The 23,278-nt window shown below is 32.8% G+C and overlaps 1 long non-coding RNA gene across 1 annotated transcript in view; it reads left to right on the top strand.

Moving 5' to 3' along the window:
* The first annotated feature begins 3,821 nt into the window (after positions 1-3,821).
* LOC136795242 (uncharacterized) overlaps positions 3,822-23,278 on the top strand; it is a 48,680-nt gene continuing 29,223 nt past the window's right edge. The window contains exon 1 of the long non-coding RNA XR_010842820.1: positions 3,822-4,002. This is a non-coding gene — a long non-coding RNA (uncharacterized lncRNA). The remainder of the gene's footprint in view (positions 4,003-23,278) is intronic.

Raw genomic sequence — 23,278 nt, 5'->3', positions numbered from 1 at the left:
AGAATTGTTGGTAGAGGTTGAGTATCACATTTTATGTCTTCATTTTATTTGTTTCAGGTAAATTGGACCAAGAACAGCGCCATGCTTCCTTTCATTGGGTCAGAACCGATTTATTGTAATCATACAGCGCCAAGTTACAATTAGGCACTGGGAATAGGATGTATGCTTCTTTGGCAGCTGTGTCAGCCAGTTCGTTTCCCGTTGGATGACTGGAGACTCACAGGAAATTTGGAAATTTTGAATAGCCTTGAGGCTCGAGTAAGAATCACTACAGATCACAAAGGCGGAACCATTTACTTCATGTGATAGCGTTAATAACAAATAGATTGCACATATAATTCGGAGACACTGAGAATGTGAGAGGAAGACTGTAGTGGATGTTCTCCGCTGGTAAAATTACTGAACAACCAACATGAGTTAAGTATTTTGACCAATCAGTGTAAATACATGTACAGCCCCTGTAGCTAGAGAGAAGACTTAAAAAACATTGCTTGAGTACTTCAGGAGGGTTAGATGATTTATCAATAGATTCTAAGATGAAATCAAAATTGGCTACTTTCTTAATCCACGGAGGCAATGGATTGGGGAGAATGATAAGTATAACTTTGTTTGGAAGGGAAAGAAATTGGGTAGGGGAGGAAAGCTGGAGAGGCGACTAAGTAATCTGTACCAGGAAACATCAAAGTCCTAGGTCGTTTTGAGACTACCTAGAATTTTCAGCAAAAACAAGTGCGTACGTAGTTCTAGTGTCCATTTTTGGGCCTCCCAGAGTAAGCTGCTGATAGGACTAGTCCTGAAGGCTCCGGTAGCTCTACGAATCATAGCATGGTGTACTGAGTCTAGCTTATTAAGCATTTTCTTTGAGGCATCCCCATAAACTTCGCAGCCTTAATCAATCTCTGACCTTATTATGCACCGATGTATCGTGAGCAGGTGGGCCCTATCACATCCATAGGTTAAATTTGAAATCATTTTTAGAACATTGCATGTTGTAGATAGCTTGGGCAACAGCTTATCTACATGTTATTTCCATGACAGCCTGGAATCAAAGATCACCCCGAGGTATCTAATTGAATACGGGTTGTTTAGGTATCGTTTCCCGAGACATACCGTAAGTGTTTGGGGACATATCCGAATTCGGCAAAAATGGACTGTGGATGATTTAGACAGGCTCAAACTAAAGCCACAGCTTACAGCCCATATTTCCAGATTGTTTAATATTTTTTGCATTAAAGATTCACCAAAATTGACATAGGTAGATCTGTAATAAAGCAGAACGTCGTTTTTCTATGAAATTTCGTATATCATTAATTGCAATATTGAACAGTAATGGGATTAAAACAGAGCCTTGAGGTACACCATTAGGCAAATCATTTTTTTAGAAAACACTAAACCAATGCGAATGTTAAAGTTACTATTGGTCAGGAAACTTTGTATAAAAACAGAAGGTTACCGGAGAATCCCCATAGTTGTAAAGATTCTAGAATTTTGTTTCTCCAGCATAAATCAAATGCGCTCTCTAGATCTAAAAAAATGCGAAAACGTGCTGGTTCCTATCAAAAGAAGTTTTAAAAAGGAATTAAATTTGAAGAGGTGGTGCATGGTAGACTTGTATTTTCGAAATCCACATTGGTCCCTATCCAGTAGATTTTGAGTATCCAGTTCCCAAAGGAGGCGACGATTAACAGTTTTGCAGAGAATCGAGGTGAGTGAGATGGGTCTATAACTCTGAATTAGTTTAGGATCTTTATTGGATTTAATATAGGGATTACAGTTGCTGAGGACCAACATTTTGGGAAATCTCTGGCATTCGACATGTTGTTAAGAAGCTTTAGTAGAAAGTCAATGGCAATAGCAGTTAAGTGTTTAATAAACTTTATGTGAATCTGATCTGGGCCTGAAGATTTGGAGCTGGATGTTCTTATGCTATGTTGGTACGATGCTAACATACGAAGGGTAGGACACTGGGAAGAGAAATGTCCTCCTTTTTTACATCTAAAGCAGGCAATGGTTTCTTCGTTAAAGAAAATACCAAAAGTCACCTCATCCGTTTTAATAACTAAAGATTTTTAGAGAGACTCACTTCTTTCAGGAGCAATATAAATTTTCCAGACTTTAATTAAATTAAAGTCTCCAGCAGAGAATATGGGAAAAAATAGATTTTTGGACACCAACGGATAGGAACTGAACTAGCAACACAGGACATAACCTTTGCTTGTATCAAAGCATCTTCTATTGCGCTGTGGGGATTTCACTTATTTGTGTTGTTTCTGCAACCGCCTTCCCCATATATAATATCCACGGTCAACAACTAATGCCTCATTAAGAACTTCGAAATTCAATCCCATAAAGAGGGTGATAGCGATAGCGAAAGCTACCGTAATAACTATGATGATGTAATATAGCATTTCCTGTCGTACCGTCAGGGTTTGCTTGATAGCTAGTAGTTCTATCTGCGCGTACGTGGCAAATTTACTGTCACTACCACGGTGACCGTGGAACAGAAAACGCTTTCAATTAAGTAAGGTTTTTTTTTTTTTTTTTTTATTGGTTGATCTTTCTTCCCATTGTTTTTCTTTATGTTATTCATTTTATGATATGCACTTACATTAGTCAAACACTCATCACGTATTTGCAATCAGCAAATAAATCCAAAACCAGGGGGCAAAGTTAATAAAGAACGATAATATGAATGACTTATTTTTATTCCTATAAACTCATTAACCTTTGAAATAGTGTGCTCATATAAAGAAAAGGACACACAACTTCAAAGATTAATGAGAATGTATAGAAATAAAAATAAATTATTCATATTATCATTCTTTATTAACCTTGGCCCCTGGTTTTGGATTTATGTGCTGATTGCAAACTCGTGATTAATTGAAGAAGGCAATATCTTATTGATGTATAAGTATCATGTACTTTGTATTCATGTCATGTTTTAACCAAATATAAAAATAAAGGAGGTTACGAAAAAATGCATTATAAATTGAATTCAGCTGCAATATTACACATAGAATATAACGATGCCATAAAATCCCTCTAATAAAGCAGAGGTTCCACAGTGACGCACCTGTGAATCTTAGAACCACTTTGAACGTGTAACCTAAAATTTGCTGTTGTTCTATCAGGATTTAATTGATAGTTGGTAGAACTATTAAAGGTTCTGCTACACGTTTGCCAAACTAAATCAAAGTGGTGCATGCGATAATGGCGTACTAGCACGTTTCTGCTCTGTTAGTATTGTTTTAGAACTTCAAATAAATGAATATGTATTCTCTCCGAGTTTAAATTACGCATAGTTAAATAATTAACCTTAGTTTAAGATTGTACATTTTAAACTTCTATCGATTGGGTGTAAATATTTTTTTCAAATCTTGCTAATTACTTTTTGTGTTTTTGTTTTATTTAACACAGTATAAATATGAATTTATAATGATATTATATATTTGGGTAGTTCTATTTTAAGTTAAGTTCTATTCTATGATTTTTTATAATCCTACAACTATTCTGACATCTACGTTTCCTTCCAACTTGCCCGTTTTCATTTTATTCCTTTTTGTAATGTAATGTAATGAAAATAGGGTACATCGGAAGTGATTTACTCTCTTCTGGAACGCACAAGCGTATGGATACCGATGTTTGTTGTTGTACCAAGTATTTTGGATTTGCGGTAAGTGCAGATCCGGCTGTCACTATCACGGTCACCGTGGAACCTCCACTTAACTTATTAAGAAGATGAATCCGAAGCGGACAGGTAGGGGGGCGGTGGAGGTATTGACGTTAGGGGTGGGGGTAGCTGGCGGGCCAGTGCCGCGCCGGCAGCCCAAGCAGTGAGGTGCAGTAAACAGTGTGCAGTATACAGTGTGTAGTACTGGTAGTATTGTTGCATCGAGTGTCTGCTCTGTCCTCATGGCGGGGGTCGGGGTGTGATGGGTTGTGGGCAGAGTCACATCGCCGTCATCTACCCCAGGAAGTCCAAGGCCAAGAGCTCCGGATCAGGTCCTTATCACTCTCTTATCAACTCTCCATTACTATACTCTCTTCTCTAAGCCGTTATTGTTCTATTTTACTTCCTTATACGATCCACAAATTAAAATATAAAAAACACACCCTCAGTCAATGAATAATTCACAGTTTTGTGAAGACCTGGAAGTCAATTCTCTAAAAATAAATATTATGAGCTTTAATACAACTGGCTGCTACTGAAGAATTATACTTGGATTAATTAAAAATTAAGTACAATGACAATTAAGTTACGTTGTAATAACATTGGAATATCAATGTCTAATAAAAATTAAGTAAGTTTCTGAAGTACAAGAGAGCAATGATTTGAAATGACTGCATTGCAAACCTACCTATCGGTGTTAGGTACATACTCCCTTACTCAATTACCTTGAAATTAATAAGTATTATTTTTTTAAAAGGAATGTATTTATAATTTATAGACGACATACTTTTTCTGCTGAAAATGTTACATAAGGAAGTTTTTGTAGAGGTTAGATAGAACATTGTTGTGAAAATATATATGAAGATTAATTTTGTTTTAAAACAATAAATGTATCGTCGGTTAAGCTGAGATAACTCAAACTCCGAAAAAAACTATTCCCGAATTTTTAAAAAATAAGAATTAACACTTGATGCTGAACATATCCCATCAGAATTTACGAAATCCAGAAAAATATATATAGGTAATCCTAAATGTAGGATTTTTGGATACGGAGTATAGCATTGGGACAGATATCGTTTATACATTAGTATATATCTTATTGAATATTTTGTGCATGAAATGTTCTTTAAGATAGGTGCCATTGCAAAAACGATCTGTTAAAATTTTAAATTATATTGTTTGGAAGCATTGCCAATAAATTTGACATAAAAAAACAATATACCGTAGCATTAGCTGTGATTCCACGTAACCCCACAAAAACAAACCATCAACAATACTATTTTAATAGTTTAAAAAAATACATTATTCTAGAGACATCTCATCTCAATAATCGGATTGTAGGATACTAATAAAATAAAAAAAAAAAAAAAAATCAATCTTGATATATATTTTCACGACAATGCTCTGACCTCTACAAAAACTTTAAGTTCCTTCATAAAACGCTTCATAAATTTAGAAGAAATAAATGTCTCTAAAAACTGAGAGCGTCGACGTCAGATTTTTATATGTATATTTAATTCATAAAACTCTAGAAAGACTTTGAATTCTATAATAAAAAAATATTGAACCGGTCATTTGTTTTGTTTTATTTATTTAAGTGTTTCGACCACTATTGTCATTTACACTGAATTTACAAAGTTTTTACATTACTATTGACATATTTACAATGTTACAAGGTGAGAAAGATATATATAATTACAAAGTGAGAAAGTTTAAAAATTAACAGTTACTGTTACAAGTTACATTACAATTTACAAATTTAAAATTACAATTACTATTACTATTACAAGTTACATTACATTACAATTTACAAATTTAAAATTACAATTACTATTACTATTACAAGTTACATTACATTACAATTTACATTTTACAATTACAATTACAATTAGTTAGACTATATGTGATCATAAATATTAATGATTTTTAGAAAGTGAAAAAGTTTTGAACCGGTCATTTACATACATAACTTATGGTTCTTAATATTTTCTATTCGATTTTATATCTTTTACCATTGTAAACTATTTTTTAAAAACCACAATACTATGAGTATTATATTTTTTATAAGCTTTTTTGTCGCTCTTGAATAGTTTGGATTCAACTGTTACTTGACTTACTTTTGCCGATGATGTAATATACGTCTTAATATAAGGAATACGAGAATTAATTGATACAAAAAGTAGATTTATTGATATTTAAGTAATAAAGATTTGATAATGCCTTTTATTAAATATAAAAAAGGCATACAAGGGCAGTTGTGATTAGAAAACAAACACACAGGTATGACTAATTATTTTCTGTTAAAGATCAATCAACCGATTGTAAACAACTTTACATTCATAGGAACCTCTGCTGTCTCAGGAGAATTAAATTATATATTTTACTGTCAAATGTCATACCTAGTTCACTTTCATAAAATAAATATCTCGGTTAATTATTTTTTATCTGCTGGAACTTTTCTTTTTTAATTATTTTATTAGAGAAATAATTTAGTGATATTGAAGTGCACATAAACCAGCTGATTATCCATGTTCATAATAATGTCGATCTTTTAAAATATTTTGAATTATTTAAAATTGGAAGAATAACTTTATCATAGGATTGCTTAATGCTGTTACAGTAATTAAAAAAATTAACAGCTGTGACACTATGAGTTAAACCATTTTTACCAGTTATAATTGAAAAAAGACATTAGAGCGACTTTTGACAAAAAATAAATAATAGTATTTTTTTATTTCATGGTGAATAGTCAGTAGGATACGAGATATAAAACAATAATACAATTTGCAATTTTAGTTATTCAAAAGTAAAATGATAAAAATTGGAACAAAATGATAATAAAATTATTCCTATTTCAGAGTAAATGAAAAATATTATACCTTAATTTTTTAAAAAATCAGTATTCTCAATTTCATTGACAAATTTATAGTTATCATTTTCTTAATTAATTTTTAGTTTTGCTTACACGTTTCTTAGGTGAAATTATTGTTACATTTAAAGTTTCCAAGGTAATAGTAGAGTCATTTTTAATCTGGAAATTTGATTTTCTAGAATAAACTCTGCCACCATCTGGTTTTAGTGAATAGAGTAAACAGGACACCTCTCTAAAAGATATCAGCAGGAATGGTTTAAGACAGGGTGATCCTCTGGCTCCTCTTCTTTTAATATAGCACTGGAAATAGCTATTCGTTCAATTAGAACTAATCCAGGAAGAATCATTTACAATCGGCCATCTCAACATTTAGCATACGCAGATGATGTAGTCATTGTCGCAAGAACCCAAACATTATTTAAAGGAACTATTCCAGGAATTCGAAGAAGCAGCACTTAAATTAGACCTTACGGCAACTGAAGAAAAGACTGTGTGCATGCAAATTTCAAGAAAGGATAATGAAGTGAATTTCAGAGATCACAGTTTCTGTTCTGTAAACCAGTTTAAGCTCCTGGGAAGTCTGGTTACAGTTGAAAACAAAGTGGATATCGAATAAGAAGAAGCCAGGATAGCAGGGGGAAATAGATGTTATTTCTTACTGCAAAAAGTATTGATGTTTAGAGCTCTCTCTGAAAGAATGAACGTAATGATCTACAAAACCATCGTAAAGCTAGAGGGGTGAAACATGGCCATGTGAGTGTGAAACATGGAACGAATGCTCAACTCCTGGGAGAGACAGGTATTGATAAGGATATGTGGAGGAGTCTCGGAGAATGGAATTTGGATAAAAATAATGACTGAGGAGCTAATGGAACTAACTATTAGGGGAACCCAACATCGTGGCTTTAGTGAAAAGAGCACGAATAAGATAGATATGGGAAGCCGTATGGAAAACGGGAAAAGAGGACGTCTCCGGATCAGATGGTTGCACGATATAGAGGAGGATCTAAAGCGGTTAAATTTTGAAAGATGGAAAGAGAGACAAAGAGATCGTGGAGATTGGTTAGATCATCCAGCTGTGGTGGAGCATAATACCCTTGCAGAAGGCTCTATGTTTTTTAGTTGAAGTGAATAAATGATTTTTTCAATAGGTCGATTCCAGCCTGGAATTGGTAGACATATACAAATAATAAATACATTAAATAGAAAAATATAACATATATAATTTTTCTGGAACCCCCAGCCGCTTTAAAAAAAACCCTAAAGCCACAAAATTATAACGGAACCTTTCAGGAAATCTCTCTCTCTCTCTCTCTGTATATATATGCACAACAAATCAAAATCAATTGGTGAGTTACTCTTATTTCATTAGTATATAATGTCTTCCAAGGTACGGAATTTGGGAGGACCCAAAATCCTTCTCTACAATGTTATATTGCCCCATTAGTCTGAATGCATTGTCTAAATTTTTCATATCTGTCAAATAGGACCATTCCTATTTTTAACATAATCTTTGTTTTGCCTAGTTGTAATTTTTCGGTATACGATTTATTATCCATCCCATTGATATGCTTTAACTTTAACGAAAATGTTCTTTTGAGCATCTGGCGAAATTTCAGTACTTTTTTCCATTCTTTCTGAAAGTTCTTGAGCTTCGATCCAAGATCAGAATTTATTTTAACTTCATTGACTTTAATTTGTCAGTACGATATTTAAACTTTAATACTTTCCGTCTGGCAAATAAGAAACAGATACTTACATCGACTTTGCCTGTAATTTTTTCGCTGAATCATATTTCTCTCCAACCAATAATTCAAAATTCATAAATTAACTTTCCATACATAAATTACATATTTTTATAAAATATAATTTTATATTTTTATCTAATTTCGTGCAAGTTCGTAAAGATATGATGCACTCTTTTTTAGAATTGCTCAGCTGGTTCCTTCAGCGGTCTCAGTTTTTGTATTTGGCCAGTTCTTAGGATTTTTTATTAAAAAAACAATTATGAAAATATTAGTAAACAACGATAATGTAAAATCAATAAAACTATGCTTGGCAGTACTGATTCCTACCTTATTGATTTATTAATCATTATGATCAATAAACAGAACTAAAAATCAGTATTTTAATATGGGCCTTCTGTTTTGCGAATTATTTTTAATATAGAACAGAAAAAAAAATTGACTCGTCCAATCACTGGACTTTAATCATCACTTTGGCCGCAAAATCAAATTCGAAAATCATTTGCTGTTTAAATATTTGTTCCAAAATGTTTTTAAAGATAAATTGGCAAAGATTTGCTGTAGAAAAGCATGTTTTCGTCTACTGCATTCAGGGTCTCCAATTCGGTATAGAACCATCGGGGGTAGAATCTCTTTGAGGAGGTAATAGTGGCTCAAACAGACAGACCTAGGTCCTGAAAATGAATTTTTTGTGGAGACAGAGAGCTCTGAAACGCATGGATCCGTTGAAAAGTGTACAAACAAAGTTTGAATTTAGTAAAATACTTTCCTTACTCAATAGCGGTAGGAAAGTAAAAAAAAAAAAATTTGCCTTTTTTTAGAACTTTAAATTTGTACCATAACTCGGAGTTGCAATAAACGTAGTATTCATTAGTTTTCCTTGTAAATTCATCATATTCTACTTTATGGTACATTAAACGAGCTTCTAATTGAGCCTTGATAAAACATGTTCCGTCCAATGTTTTCAGAGGTACAGTTTTCAAAAAACAATATTTTATTCCAAACTACTTGATTATTAATGAATGTCTACATACTAATGGTAAACTATGATTAATCTTAGTTATTTTTATTCCTACAGCGCACCTTAAAAACATTTTACACAACAATGGTATTTAGAGCAACATACATTGAGAATGAGTCGTATTTTGAGAAAAGTAAAATATATCAAGAACTATTTGATGTAAAGATGTGAGTTAGGGCTCAATTAAAAGTTTGTTAAATAAATGATAACGTATTTATCGAGAATAATGATTACACTCGTAAGAGTAGGTAGTTCTATGATATTCACCAAAATATATTCACGACATGTTGATTTCTTGATGTATGGAAAAAATATTGGTGTTATAAAAAACAGTAATAAGGAAACTATTGAAATCAAGAGAGTTCTATTAGGGCTCAATTCGAAGCTTGTTAAATGCACCATAAAGTAGTTTATAATGATTATTTTTCTAAGAAAAGTAGTTTTCATGATATTTGTCGAAATAAATTCACAAAATGATTTTGTTGGGGGAAACAATATTGGTTTTGGAAAAGCTATATCGTGGGAATTATTAAACCTACAGAATTCCATTAGTGCTAAAATTGAAGCTCTTTAAACGGACTTTTATGTAGATTATTATGATTGGGACTCCACTAAACCATCAAATTCCTCCCGAATCCAATCCTTAAAATCCTTCGTAAAATCCTTAATGCTCCTTACTTTGTCACAAATCAAGTCATCCATCAGGACCTCAATGTTCCGTATGTTGCCGATTTGGCCAGAACCAGATACCATTCCTTCCATGATAAACTTATCAACCACCCAAATCCACTTATTTATAACCTGGCTTCTTCTTCATTACCTAATAATCCTCCTAGGCGTCTGAAAAGAAGATGGCCTCGCGAACTTCTCCTCTAGAAATGTTATGGGAGTTCTATCAGTGGGTAGATTCTCCACATGTTTGTATCATGTCGCTATGTCACCTACAGCAAATTTACTTGTTGTAAGTAACAATACAGTTGTAAATAACAATAAATAAATTATTAAAAAATAAAAAGAGAAGATTATTATGATATTTAAGTTACTGCTAATACTTATACTTAATACTAATACTTAGCAGTTATTGACTATAAACTTAAAAATATACGGTGGCCATTTTGAAAAATCTGCAAATATTTTCTAATATAATTACTTAAAAATTTGTTGATATAAATTAATTTACACTTTCTTCTAGTTAAAGCTAAATTTTAAACTTTTTTTACGGAACTAATAACATGAACATGATCTTTTCAATCCACTCCATTTTATAAATGTTTATCGGGATGGTTATGGAAACTGGAGGAATGTCTGTTTAACTGTTTAATATTATTAAATACTTTTTTTCTCATTAATGATATCATTTTATAATTATTACTTTTATATTTATTAATTTTAGCCTAGTACATTTATTTATTTTTATGCATGTATTAGAGTGATATTTTGAATTTTTATGGAACATAATTATGGACGACCATGTTGGTTTTTTGTGTATAAAAAAAAAGAAAGTTAAGTTCAGGTAAGAGGGAAAATTTTAAAATTAAAATAATGGAAAATATATAAGAAATGAATGATAAAAAGCTAGAAAAAATGAAAATATGTTGAGGGAAAAACAATAAACAAAAATAAAAATCATGTATTATTTTAGCATATAATTCAAAAAATTGTATGCTGTGACTATATTAATGGGTTTCAAGAGAAATTGTTCTTTACTAATGTTACATATGAGGCAACCCAATACAGTTGGGCAACACAACATTTTTAAAAAGTGTTTTTCTCTCATTATGGTTTAAAATAAGTATTTTTTGGTTTAGTAAGCTGATGCTAATCCCCCTATTTTAATGATAGCATTAAACGTGAAACCTCTCCTTTACAATGAAAAATTATTTTATCATACATGATGCGTCTCTTAAAGACAACAAAACTAAACATTTGTTCTGCATTATGTTTAGTACTGATATCGTTTTCTTTAGCGAGCAGGATGGGACGAGAGAGGGGTAGAATATTGGGTTTTTTTAGTTTAAAGAAATTTAGCAGTACCTCGTCGATTTCTACTACGGTAGAACGAAGGAATTTATCAACTTTTAAGGAATTCCAAATTGAAGATATGGTAGAATGACTCTGGTTTGATTCTATAGCCAAGCTGGTGTTAGTTCCACTATTTTCATGAAAGCATTAAGTGTGAAACTTCTCCTTTACGATGAAAGATTTTTTTACTACACGTGATGCGTCTCTTGAAGAAAACAACACTAAACTGCAAACAATTCACTGGACGAAAATGAATCTCCATGACCTTAAGAAGACTTTATAAAGTAAAGAAAAACACTAATTCTTCGAAAAATTAGGGATATTTGCTTTCTTGTCGATTCCTGAAATTTCGTCATTAAAACCGATTTATTCTATAAACTATTCGAATTAATCTTTTCTACGAACTGTTCGTTGAGACATTTTAGCCGATCAGTCGTTATAACCGAGGTTGCTACATAAATTAATGCATGTAAAGACGATTTAAACTGAACCGATGAATAATATTGCCTTATCTGATTAAAATTAAATAGAAAATTTGAGCTGTTTCATAGGGTTTCAGCATGGTTCCAAAATTGTAGTTTATTCTGCATAGACAGCTGACATTCCAACCAATCCTAACACTATCCTCACCACGTATGCCAATGACACATGTGTGCTCGCTGTTAATAATAACCCATTAATTGTATCCCAAAATCTCCAATCCCACATCACAGCCCTCGAAGATTGGTGTCGTAAACCTACTGACTGCCCTACAGCCTACTGGCTACATTTGGACAAACGATTAATCTGGAATCCTCACACCAGACTGAAAAGACAGGAAACTGCACTTCTATTTCGACTATTACAGCACTTACTACATAAACGGTCTAAACTTCCAACACATTACAAAAGACTGATCTACATGACTGTAATACATATGGAGTTGAGCTTTGGGGCTCCACCAAACCTTCGAATACCTCTCGTATTCAACCCTTGCAATACAAAATTCTTCGTAAAATCCTCAATGGTCCTTACTTTGTCAAAAATAAAATCATACATAAAGACCTTAATGTACCCTATGTAACGGATCTAGCCTGAACCAGATATGACTCCTTCCATTATAAACTCTCTAACCACTCAAACCCCTTAGTTTCTAATCTTGGATCCTCTTCCATTCCTGACAATCCTCCGAGGCGCCTGAAAAGAAGATGGCCACGAGACCAGCTAATGTAAAATGTCATTAGAGTGCTACGAATGGGTAGTTTCTCTACACGCCTGTAACTCTCCAATTTAACTTAGATCAGATTTACTAAATGTATTATAATGTACAGTTGTAAATAGCAATAAATAAATATAAAAAAAAAAAATTCTGCATAGAACCAAAAGTAGGAGAAATAAACGCTCTACGAAATATTGTGGCAGGATATTTCCTCCACTATAATCCTCCACTTTAGCCACGACGCTCAAAACATTTGAACAGTAATATTGACCAATTAAGCTAAGTAATAGATTCAATGTTATGAATATTATTAGAATGAAACGCTTTCCACTTGTTAATTTTAGCAGACTAAAATGTTACAAAAATTCTGGCTTTGAAGGAGTCCAACAGGTTAGGGCAGGCTTTGGCCCTTTGGCTCTGAGAATTATGGGCCGGATCTTTGAATAATGGGGCTCACCGTCGTCTCGTTTACATCATATTTCCTCACTCCTCGCTTTCGTTGTTATTGGAGTATCTCATTTACTCTGGTGTGTATCATACTATTATTCATTGAAGTTTATTTTTGACTCCTTAACCTGGGTCAATTACACTGCTATCGTCCATTTTAAACATTTTATGTATAGTCACCAAGTACCATGGCCTATTAGAGAATAATAAGTAGTTTATTGGGCACTCCATTCTACAGGAACAACACTGACAACGGCACATTATTTATTCAATGCTAAATTGATATAGAATAAATATTGGAAATACTAAGCATGATTTTATGGAGTTATGTCAACTGAAAGCCTCATATATTGGTTAAGTAAAACGAAAAAAAAATTAATAACTGTATTTCAGTTATTTGTATTTGTTTAGAACTAATAAAAATTTCTTTTTAAATTCCATGAAATTACCCCTAAATACTTCGTGATGCTAAACTTTCAACTTTGGAGTCGACGAAAGTTTTACTCAATTTCACCCTGACTCAAATGTGACAGAATATGCTTGTAAATTGTATTTATATTCCTATCCAATAACCTTTAATACAATACTATTTATCTATCATACAATACTAATTATTGTTGTCTATTATTTTCGATAAATGTAATACAAATTTTATTACAAGTTTATGCTTCAACATAAAATATAAGTATTTGAAACTATGTAGATAGACATTACACGTATTTTAAACTCAGCCATTGAGCATATAACTTTTAATATTGTAACGTATAAAATTATATATTGGTTTGTTTCATTTCTCGTAGAAATGTTTAAGAAACAGAAACATAATGAATTTTTTTTTAATCAAAACAAAATTTTTTTTCATTTATACCACAATTTTATTTTTAAAATAATGACATTTCCAGTCTTTTTTTTAATGAATCTTCAGCTTGTAATGGTAAACAACTGCTGACAAAAAGTTTACTCAAAATAAATTCAAACTATTTAAAAATTGTTAAAATTGTAGTGAGCTTTCAGGATATGAAGTTTTATGACAACGGCACAGTTTTATGACAACGACCTGAAATTTCTAAAAAGTTGCTATTGTTTTAGTACAGTTATTTTACATAGTTGTAGACTGTCAAATTGGTTTTACCTTTGCTAATTATTATGCTTATAATCTAGTAGCTAGAGTGCTCCTGACTTCAAAAGCTCTGTGACTAAACCTTTTTGGTCTTCCTACTCAAATTAATGAGGATATAATTAAAGGTACTACGAAAAATATGAGAGCCTATCCCAGAGGTGAGTCTTGCATGCTCCCTCGGCACGGTGCCCCATGCAGATTGGCAGCAAGGTTCGAATACGGACGCACCTCATGAATTAAATGAACCATCTCCGTTAGCAGTGGATCATCACATCGCCCTCACCAATTGTGAGGCCTTCTTCCTCTTGCTAAATGTTGCTTATTATCTTTAAATGATATGTCAAATTAATAAAAATAGATTAGTGGTGTAAATCAAATGTGCCATCTTCTTTTGAAGCAATAGTAATTTATGTAGAAGACGTATGTGTATCCTTTTAAAATAAATGTATCCACCATGCTAATCACTTATTCAAACACCTACATTTAGTTTTGGTAGAAAAGCAAGGAGTTCCGAAATGGTGTAATTAGAACTAGGTATTCAAAATTAATAAAATGCGATAACTAACAATAAATTGGGTCCGTAATGATTCAGCGACCTTATTTGCTCAAAATAAATCATGGGTCACCAGAGATCCTTCAGGTTACCATTTTATTTTAGCTAGAGTTAGAAGTTGAAATCTATTCCGTCACAAATACAAGATAATACCCCTTAGCCGTGGTTGATACAGTGCGCCTTCAGACGTGAGAATGCTGCGCCTAAGGTTCTGATAAACTTTCTAAACGTAAATATATATTATAATATGACCTGATTTTTTTTAATTTAATTTAATATTTAAAAGTTGAGATAGTGTGGGTTCTATAAGAGATCCCTTAATAACAAATTTTTACTGAAGGGACTGCCAATTTATTCTACACTAGTGTAGTATATTACATGATATTTCGTTATGATAGTTCCTAAATCATGGTATAAATTTTCCCAGAGATTTTTACTGAAAAATACTCTCATTAGTTTCACGTGAAAAAATAGATAATTAAAAAAAAGGCTTTATTAATATATTTACAACTGTACATTATAATATATTCAGTAAATTTGATCTCTTATAACGAAGTACTACAAGCGTGCAGAGAACTACCCATTGGTAGCACTCTAATGGCGTTTTTACGCTAGTAGGCCATCTTCTTTTTAGACGCCTCGGAGGATTGTCAGAAATGAAAGAGGATGCAAGGTTAGAAACTAGTAGTTTTGGGTGGTTAGGGAGTTTATAATGGAAGGAATGATGTCTGGTTTGCTAAGGTGATGGGATTTGTTGGAATTTATTTGAAACCTCAAATTACGACACCATTCTTCGAGGGCTGTGATATGGGATTGGAGAGTTTGGGTTGCAATTAAAGGGTCATTATCAACTACAAGCACACACGTGTGCATACGTGGTGAGGATAGTTTTAGGATTGGTTGGGATGTCAGCTTGTGTATAGGATGGGACTAAGGATACTACCCTTAGGAACACCAGCGGGCTGAGAATAGAGGGATGAATAGAAACCATTGTAGTTTACTTGGAATAATCTATCAATGAGAAAGGAACGAATGATGAGAAACCATGTAAGAGGTAGGAATTTACGGAGTTTGTAAAGCAATCCGGAGTGCCAGACTTAATCAAAAGTATGTTTTACATCGAAAAATATTCACGCGCAGTACATTCCTTCTCCAATGAAGACGAGACAACGTCCACTACACGATGACATTGCTGGATAGTGGTGTGAGATGTTCAAGTAGTGAATTCAAACCAGTGATCGGGTATTATATGATTGGAGTCTAGCATGGGGTATAGGCGTTGTAAAATGAGATTTTCGCTCATGATCGGTAATATAGAGATAGGGGGATAGGATGATGGGTATTCTGGTAGCTTTTGGGGTTTGGGTATCATTTTAACTATTGATAATTTCTAGGGGTCAGGAAAATATGTGGAACGGAGTACGGCGTTTCATATGTAGGTGAGGAATAGGATAGCTTTCCGAGAAGTTTTAGGATATGGGATATTATTAGGTTGTATACAGGAGCTTTGCGGGTAGGTAATCTTTGAATGATACCAGATATTTCAGAAGGATGAAATGCTTTAGATGGGAGGACATTTGGAGCGGAATATTTAGTTCTGCCAAGTAAAAAAGTACATCTCATGTAAAATAAAAATGTTTATTAATTTTCAAAAATCTATGTTGGTCATATAACCTCCCTTGAAATTTATCCATTCTTGGAGTCGTACCACGAAAAACACGACCTGTTCCTAAAAACTTTCGTCATCCGTGCTTCAACCGCGAAGCCGCCTTGTTCACGTGTCCAACGATTCATTGTAACCTAAACGTTATGCTCTACTGATGTTTTAGGGTCAACAACCGTTTACATCGCACCACTGCTTCCTTGTAGGCTCTCAACCCCACCACATTAACCCTAGCACACACTGTCAGAACTGTGTAAGGAACTAGGTTGTGTAAAACATAGTTTTTTATTTGTATTTTACACCAAATGACTTCTTGTGATATACATACACATGAAAAATTAATTCTTTAACAAGCAATTCAGTTTAATTTTTTTATAGCTCTCATAAATCATGTTTAAATAAAAAAAGTATGAGTTCTTTTTACTTGCAGTATGAAATAGTGGAACCCGTTCTTTGTACCTTCTGGCCAGCGGCTCCTGGGCCAATATTTTAACCCCCGCCTTCAGAGGACCCAGCCCAACCCTTATAATGCCATATGGCAAAGGAACGGCACCAGTTACGTTTTTATATACTTAGGTATATATTAATATTGTTATATATATATTTACCATAAAGGAGGTAAAAAAAAAAGTATAAAATAGTTCTGTAAGCATGAAGATGTTTTCTTTTCTATTTAACACGACTTTTATCTTTGTAGGTTGAATAAATTAATTTTTGAAAGTTTCTTTTGGCAATGTGTGAAATTATATTCATAATTAGATGACTTTAATAAAATTAATACTGATTAGGCAATAGACCAGTGATGTAGAGGAGCCTCCCATTGACAGCGGATTGGACCAAGTCCTCGATACTTCCTGGGTGCGTATAACATCACTGATGAGGTATTAACAGGGAGTACGATGATGGCCTTAATAATTCTGCGAATATTAGTATCGATACCAGGACGTATCTTTGTAAGGGAGTAGTCTGGAGAGGGTATGCACTATTAGCTTTAGAACACTATATGATTTTTTCAGTAGAACCCTAGTCGCGAGTCGCGACAGCCTGATTGTCTGTGGCAACTCTGTGAGGACATCACTTTTGGTCACTTGTTAACTTATATCCAAATTTATTTGAAAACACTACAAAGCTCACGGTATTAATATTCAATGACCAAATTGAATAACGATTAAAATTAAGCAAAATAAAAAAAAAAGTTTTACATTAACTGAGGAAACTGAGCGGAAATTATGTTCCAAGAGGTATATATCTTGGAACATCATATCAGCCCACTTCAAAGATAATTTAATTCCTTATAAAACCAAACTAACATCATCTAAACAACAAAGACAAGCGAAGAACTTCACTAACTTATAGATCACTGTAAGTCGAAAATGGCAATGTACATACGCATAAGCATAAGCTTATACGGCCCTTAGATGGATTTACCATCTAACACCTTGCTAAATATATAATACATCTATAAGTATGTGTGTATGCATATATACATATAAACACATAAGAGAATTGAAAGGGAAATTGTCGGACGCAGTGCAGAGCCGGTGTTACCGAGAGGTGGCAGCTGTGACCTTGGCCCGGCAGCCCCTCCTGTGTCCCTGCAAAATATCATCTCTGCCTTTTGCCCCTATTTTTATATCGACACTACTTTTAAAAACTATTTTCATACAATAAATATATGTCCATATTCAGATATGGCCGGAGGGGAAAAACTGATATGATCTAAATACGGCTACTCTCCAGAGGAACGGTCGAAACATTTATATTATCAGTATAAAATAGTTAGTTTTTTAAACTCCGTCGTTATAAAATGGTTTAGTTAATTACAATTATTAAATGTACAATTTTTTTTTTAAAAAGTTTACTACTAATAAGATTATAGAAATAAAGACTAATCGTTTAAGTTATGTTATGTACACGAGAAAGATGATAGGAATGGCAATTTGTTACTACCATCGTGAGGTAGTACAAACTAGGACATTTTATGGGTTTACTTTATAATTGATAATGGTGTTAACGGCCTGCGCATACGTTAAAGTATTTGTATGTTTCTGTTATATTTTTAAAGAAGAAAAAAGTCACCTTATAAGTAACTATAAGCAACTTTTTTTTTAATCCCCCCTTCCTGGCCACCCATACGGGGTGTGGCAACGAGTGGGGGGGGGGGGTAGTGCGCTAGATTATTTTCTCTTACTTTACAAATTTTTTTTTGAGGGAAGGGTTCTGTTTAATATTTTTTTCAAGAATAATTTTTTAAAACTTTTACTGTGGTACAAACCAGTGCTCGTTTTTTTTTTTTTCTTTTTTTCGGTTTATGGTTCATATAGTGCACCCTATTAGTGTTAGATGCTTTTACAAACCTAATTTTTAAATATTCTGGTAGCTGGAATCATATGGTTTGTCCAAATAGTTTGCAATGCATTTGCGGTTTAACTTATTTTATGGATTAGGCCACTTTTGTTCTCAGACCTAGTTGTTAAAATTTCGTTCAGAAATATGATAACAGGAATGAATCTGTCGAAATTTTTGCCAATTTGGCGATTTCCTTTGTTGCTTTATATAAATGAAATGTAAAATGTTGTAATTTTCTTTTGACGTTGGAAGTTTCTTGAAATAGAGACTTTTTTGTCTATTCCTGAAGCTATCTAGAGCAACAGTTCCCAAACTTTTTTTCGCTGCAGTCTTCATGGGCTAAAAAACAATGTAGCACAATCATCCTTGGAGAGGTTGAATATGTAGGAACAGAAGAAAAAACAGTGCAATATATATGCTGGAAGTATATTTGATTTTTTATTATTTTGAAAGTATTACTTTCAACATCTTGTTTTGGGGACCACTGGACTGGAGATTCCAGCCTTTTTATGGAGTACTTCTTCATGATTTGCTCCTGAAATCCCTTCAGATTTAATCTATTTTTTGCATTCAGTAAATTTCAAGGACTTAAAATGCGGAAAGCAAGTGTGTAGCTGTTACTTTATTCCCTAGTCACTAATAGCAGATGGATTCTTCTTTATATTGTGGATAGGCAGATTGGTTATCGTTCTCAAATAGTTTTTTCTCAAGACTAAATGGTAAACTGATTTATGTTTATGATTCTGTTTAAATATATTGCATTTTGGCTAAGAGACAACTAACATTGTTCCTGAGCCGAGACAACTAACATTTCCTTGCTATAGCATTTGTAACCTCATTCCCTTCCATGCTTACGTGCCAGGCAGTCTACATTAGGATGAGTTAGTTGCTATTCCATACTAGTCACGACGTCATTACAAGGTACAATGTCCATAGAGGCTCCCTCTAGTCCTTCTCAGACTCGAAGGTTTTTTTATTATTATTTAAATTTTTTTTTCCATTTAAATTGAGAAATGGATGTACTATATTATTCTAACATTTAACATTTACAATATCGGTTCCCGAAACATTACATTTATAAAATCGGAAAGGTGGATTTGGCACCATCCTCAAAGAAACCAGTCCATTACTAATTAGTGTCACAGAGTCCTCCTTGAGACCATCCACTGGAATCAGGACCGTGCTTCCTATATATAAATACCCAAAGTGTCTTTGGGAACCTACCACTTCCATATCACCCATTCGTTTCTTACTTTTCCAATATTATGAAAATGTGAATGGTGCATTTTTCTGATGTACCTCACAGTTATCTTCATAGGGTCTGGGATGGCTAATGTGTTAATTCGATTTATTTAACAACTATATATTTTTTAAATATTTTCTTTCTATGACATTGATCCGTTTAATATTCTTGGAACTAAGAAATCACAGAATTGGAGTTAAAAATCAAACTACTGTGCATTGGTGATAGCAATCCTCTACTGTTTTATTATTTTAAATAAGTAATGTAATAAATTTATTTCTTGTAGTATTATTGAGGTAAACTACAAGTAGTATCTTGGTCTATCGAGGGTTATCTGCAGGACAAGAGTTGAGACTGAAGAGACTTATGAATTGTTTTGTAAGATTTATCTTTGAGTTCCCAAGGCGCTCTCAAGTCTCCCGCTGGTAAACCGAGTTGAACTGGCTCTATCCAACCTCCTGAAGGCACTACCTCCTTGGTGTTTTCCTATTCCAAGTTCTTAAAATCAAAAACACTACATATATCTTTGATCTCTTCACTCTACGTTCATCCATCCACTCATTAATCACCAGATCCCAACCGATTGATTTATATATGGCCTCCTATAGAACCGCCTACTTTAGCAAATCCTTCGTCATACGTGCACAACCTCCTTCTGGAATTCTCTTCCCATATCTATTAGCAAGTCCTCATCCATTCTTTCCGTTAAACATCTCCTTTTACTTATTGTATAACCAAACCTCCGCATCATTGTAATCAAATAAATAGACATATATTGACTAACATTATAAACAGTAGTTAAGCCAATATCCCAATGTAATTTCATTTTACTTACTGGAAACTTGTAAATGCTTGCCAGACAAAAATCTTAATTTATGAACCATGTATTTATTCTTAGGGGACATAAGTCCCAGATTAAAATTATTTTTTTCATTTCATTGATTATATTATATTATAATTATATTTATCATTCAATATTGTATGCACAAAAGAAGGGTTTAACTAACTCAAAATATAGTTAAAAAATTAACTGAATTGCCATTAAACTGTTTTACTCAGGATTCTGTTGAAAATATTATTAGTTTATCCTAGAAAAAGTTTATCTTGATAATGTTATGATCTTGTAGTTTGAAGTACATTGTTTTTCACAAAGTGGAATTTGAAAATGAAAAAAAAAAATGTATTTTTATGCATGTTTTAAGAAAATTCAGAATATAATAATTAATTTATCAAATAATAGTTAATACTTCCAAAAATTATTCCTCATTATATTTAGTAAAATGACCCTCCTTTTTAATTGTTTTGAAGGTATGTTAATATTAAAGCAATATTACCGTAGAAATAATGTAGATAATAGTTAACCTATTACTAATTAACTATAGTTATAGTTAAACCAATAACTATAGATAAAGTTAAGCTATATAACGTAGTTAAAATATCACTTATTTCTGGTGACCAAACAGTGAAACCCCATTCATTTACCTAATAAAAAGGGAAAAAGTGATACTTTTAAATAAAAAATTTGCTATGTGAAAATGTAAGCATAATTAACTAATTGTTTAGTCATTCACTTGATTAACGAAATTTGCTTAGGCCTAGAAAAAAGACATACATAGCTTATTTTCTGACATTTATAAAATAAATTTAAAATTTTAAAAACGGACTATTGGAACGCTATGCTAAAATTAAGAACATTGTATTGCATATTATTTTCAACTTTGTACGATTATTTTTTATTTATTTAGTATTTTTCGGTATCAAATTATGGCAAGGAAGAAATCCTTTACCGGTTGAAGAAAATAAAGGATTATACTAATTTGAGAATGGACTCAGCTGGTTTTAGAATTTTATCAATCAAGTCACCCATTATACTTTTAACGTATAATGGTAGAAATATTTTTTATTTGTACTGAACTAAATCTTAGAATTCCTCTCGTATTCAATCCTTACAATCCAAAATCCTTCGTAAAATCCTCAATGCTCCTTACTTTATCACAAATAAAATCATACATAAAGACTTTAATGTTCCCTACGTAACCGATCTAGCCCGAACCAGATATCACTCTTTCCATTATAAACTCCCTAACCACTCAAACCCCCTAGTTTCTAGCCTTGCATCCTCTTCCATTCCTGACAATCCTCCGAGGCGCCTGAAAAGAAGATGCCCACGAGGAAAACGGGCTTTTGGATGCTTAGAGTCAAAGACAGAAATTAGAAAAAAAAATGATGAAATAATAAAACATCATATTTTGGTCTGTGCGCATCAGCCAACATTCATTCATCACCCTCCAAACGTCTCCAAGTTTTGTGTAGATTGGTGTATTCTTGTTGACCTTATAGCTTTTTTTATGTTAGAAAAAAAAAACAATCTAAAAAAGGTGATAATTATAAACAAAAATTGTTTGTTTTTTCAGCTAAGAAATAAAAATTGTCGAATTTTAGGGTTTATCGAGGTGAAAATAACAAATATAAATTTTACTTCTACCAAGAATACAACAGTATTAAAAAAGATAAGGAAGCCATAATGCTATTGGAAAAGATAGGGCGGTCTAATTATAGTAATAAGTAAATGTTTTAACAGTAAAATAATTCGGCTGTATTAAAGTTTAAATGATGTTGGGTTTTAGTGGTGGGTTTAATATTTTGCCGAAACTTTGTCCTTGAGTCCATTTGATTTACACCATGGCCTTTCTTATTTGTGGGTCATTAAGTATATTCATGTGTGGCTAAACTATGTGTTACCCTATTCAGACTATATATCTTAATCTGTGAAGGGAAAGAAACAAGGAGGTTGGATAGGTGCCAGAACCGTGAACGTAGATAAATCCACCTGTATCTCAACCTCGATTTGGTATCTTAAGTAAAATTAAAATCATCGTTCTTGGGATCTGCCCGTGCTATCAATTGACAAATAGCACTTATAAAAAGTATAAGTAATAAAAATAAAGGCATGATACACGAATACTGCATGACTGTTATAATCGATACTAAATTATAAAACGATTAAGCGTCACATTTACTGTACATTGCTCGTATAGAAAATTAAATAATTGTTAACGCCATAATAGATAATTACCTTGTAAATAATTCTAAATAGTATTTTTCGTATTTAGTTTTATAGTTATAGTTATATAGTTTTATTAGTATTTAATTTAGTTACATTTATTTTTATTTGTATTGTTTTATTTAAATTTAGTTATTTGAAAAGAAAAATGTGTAATTATATTTGTTTTTAATAATGAGTAATAGAGACAGTTGCTAGGGGTGATCATTGTTGCTAAGAAGCGTCACCTAGCAACGGACCGACCATCTTAGTTTTTTTTTGGGCAGTTCCGACTAATTAGTGGCCCTGGTAGCGTCATTAGCAGCCCTGTC

Source organism: Halyomorpha halys, unplaced genomic scaffold (assembly GCF_000696795.3).
Source record: "Halyomorpha halys isolate HHAL.00 unplaced genomic scaffold, Hhal_1.1 Scaffold624.1, whole genome shotgun sequence".
Lineage (NCBI taxonomy): Eukaryota > Metazoa > Arthropoda > Insecta > Hemiptera > Pentatomidae > Halyomorpha > Halyomorpha halys.
The sequence above is the reverse complement of the archived record's forward strand: the minus strand, read 5'-3'. Positions and strand labels throughout refer to the sequence as shown.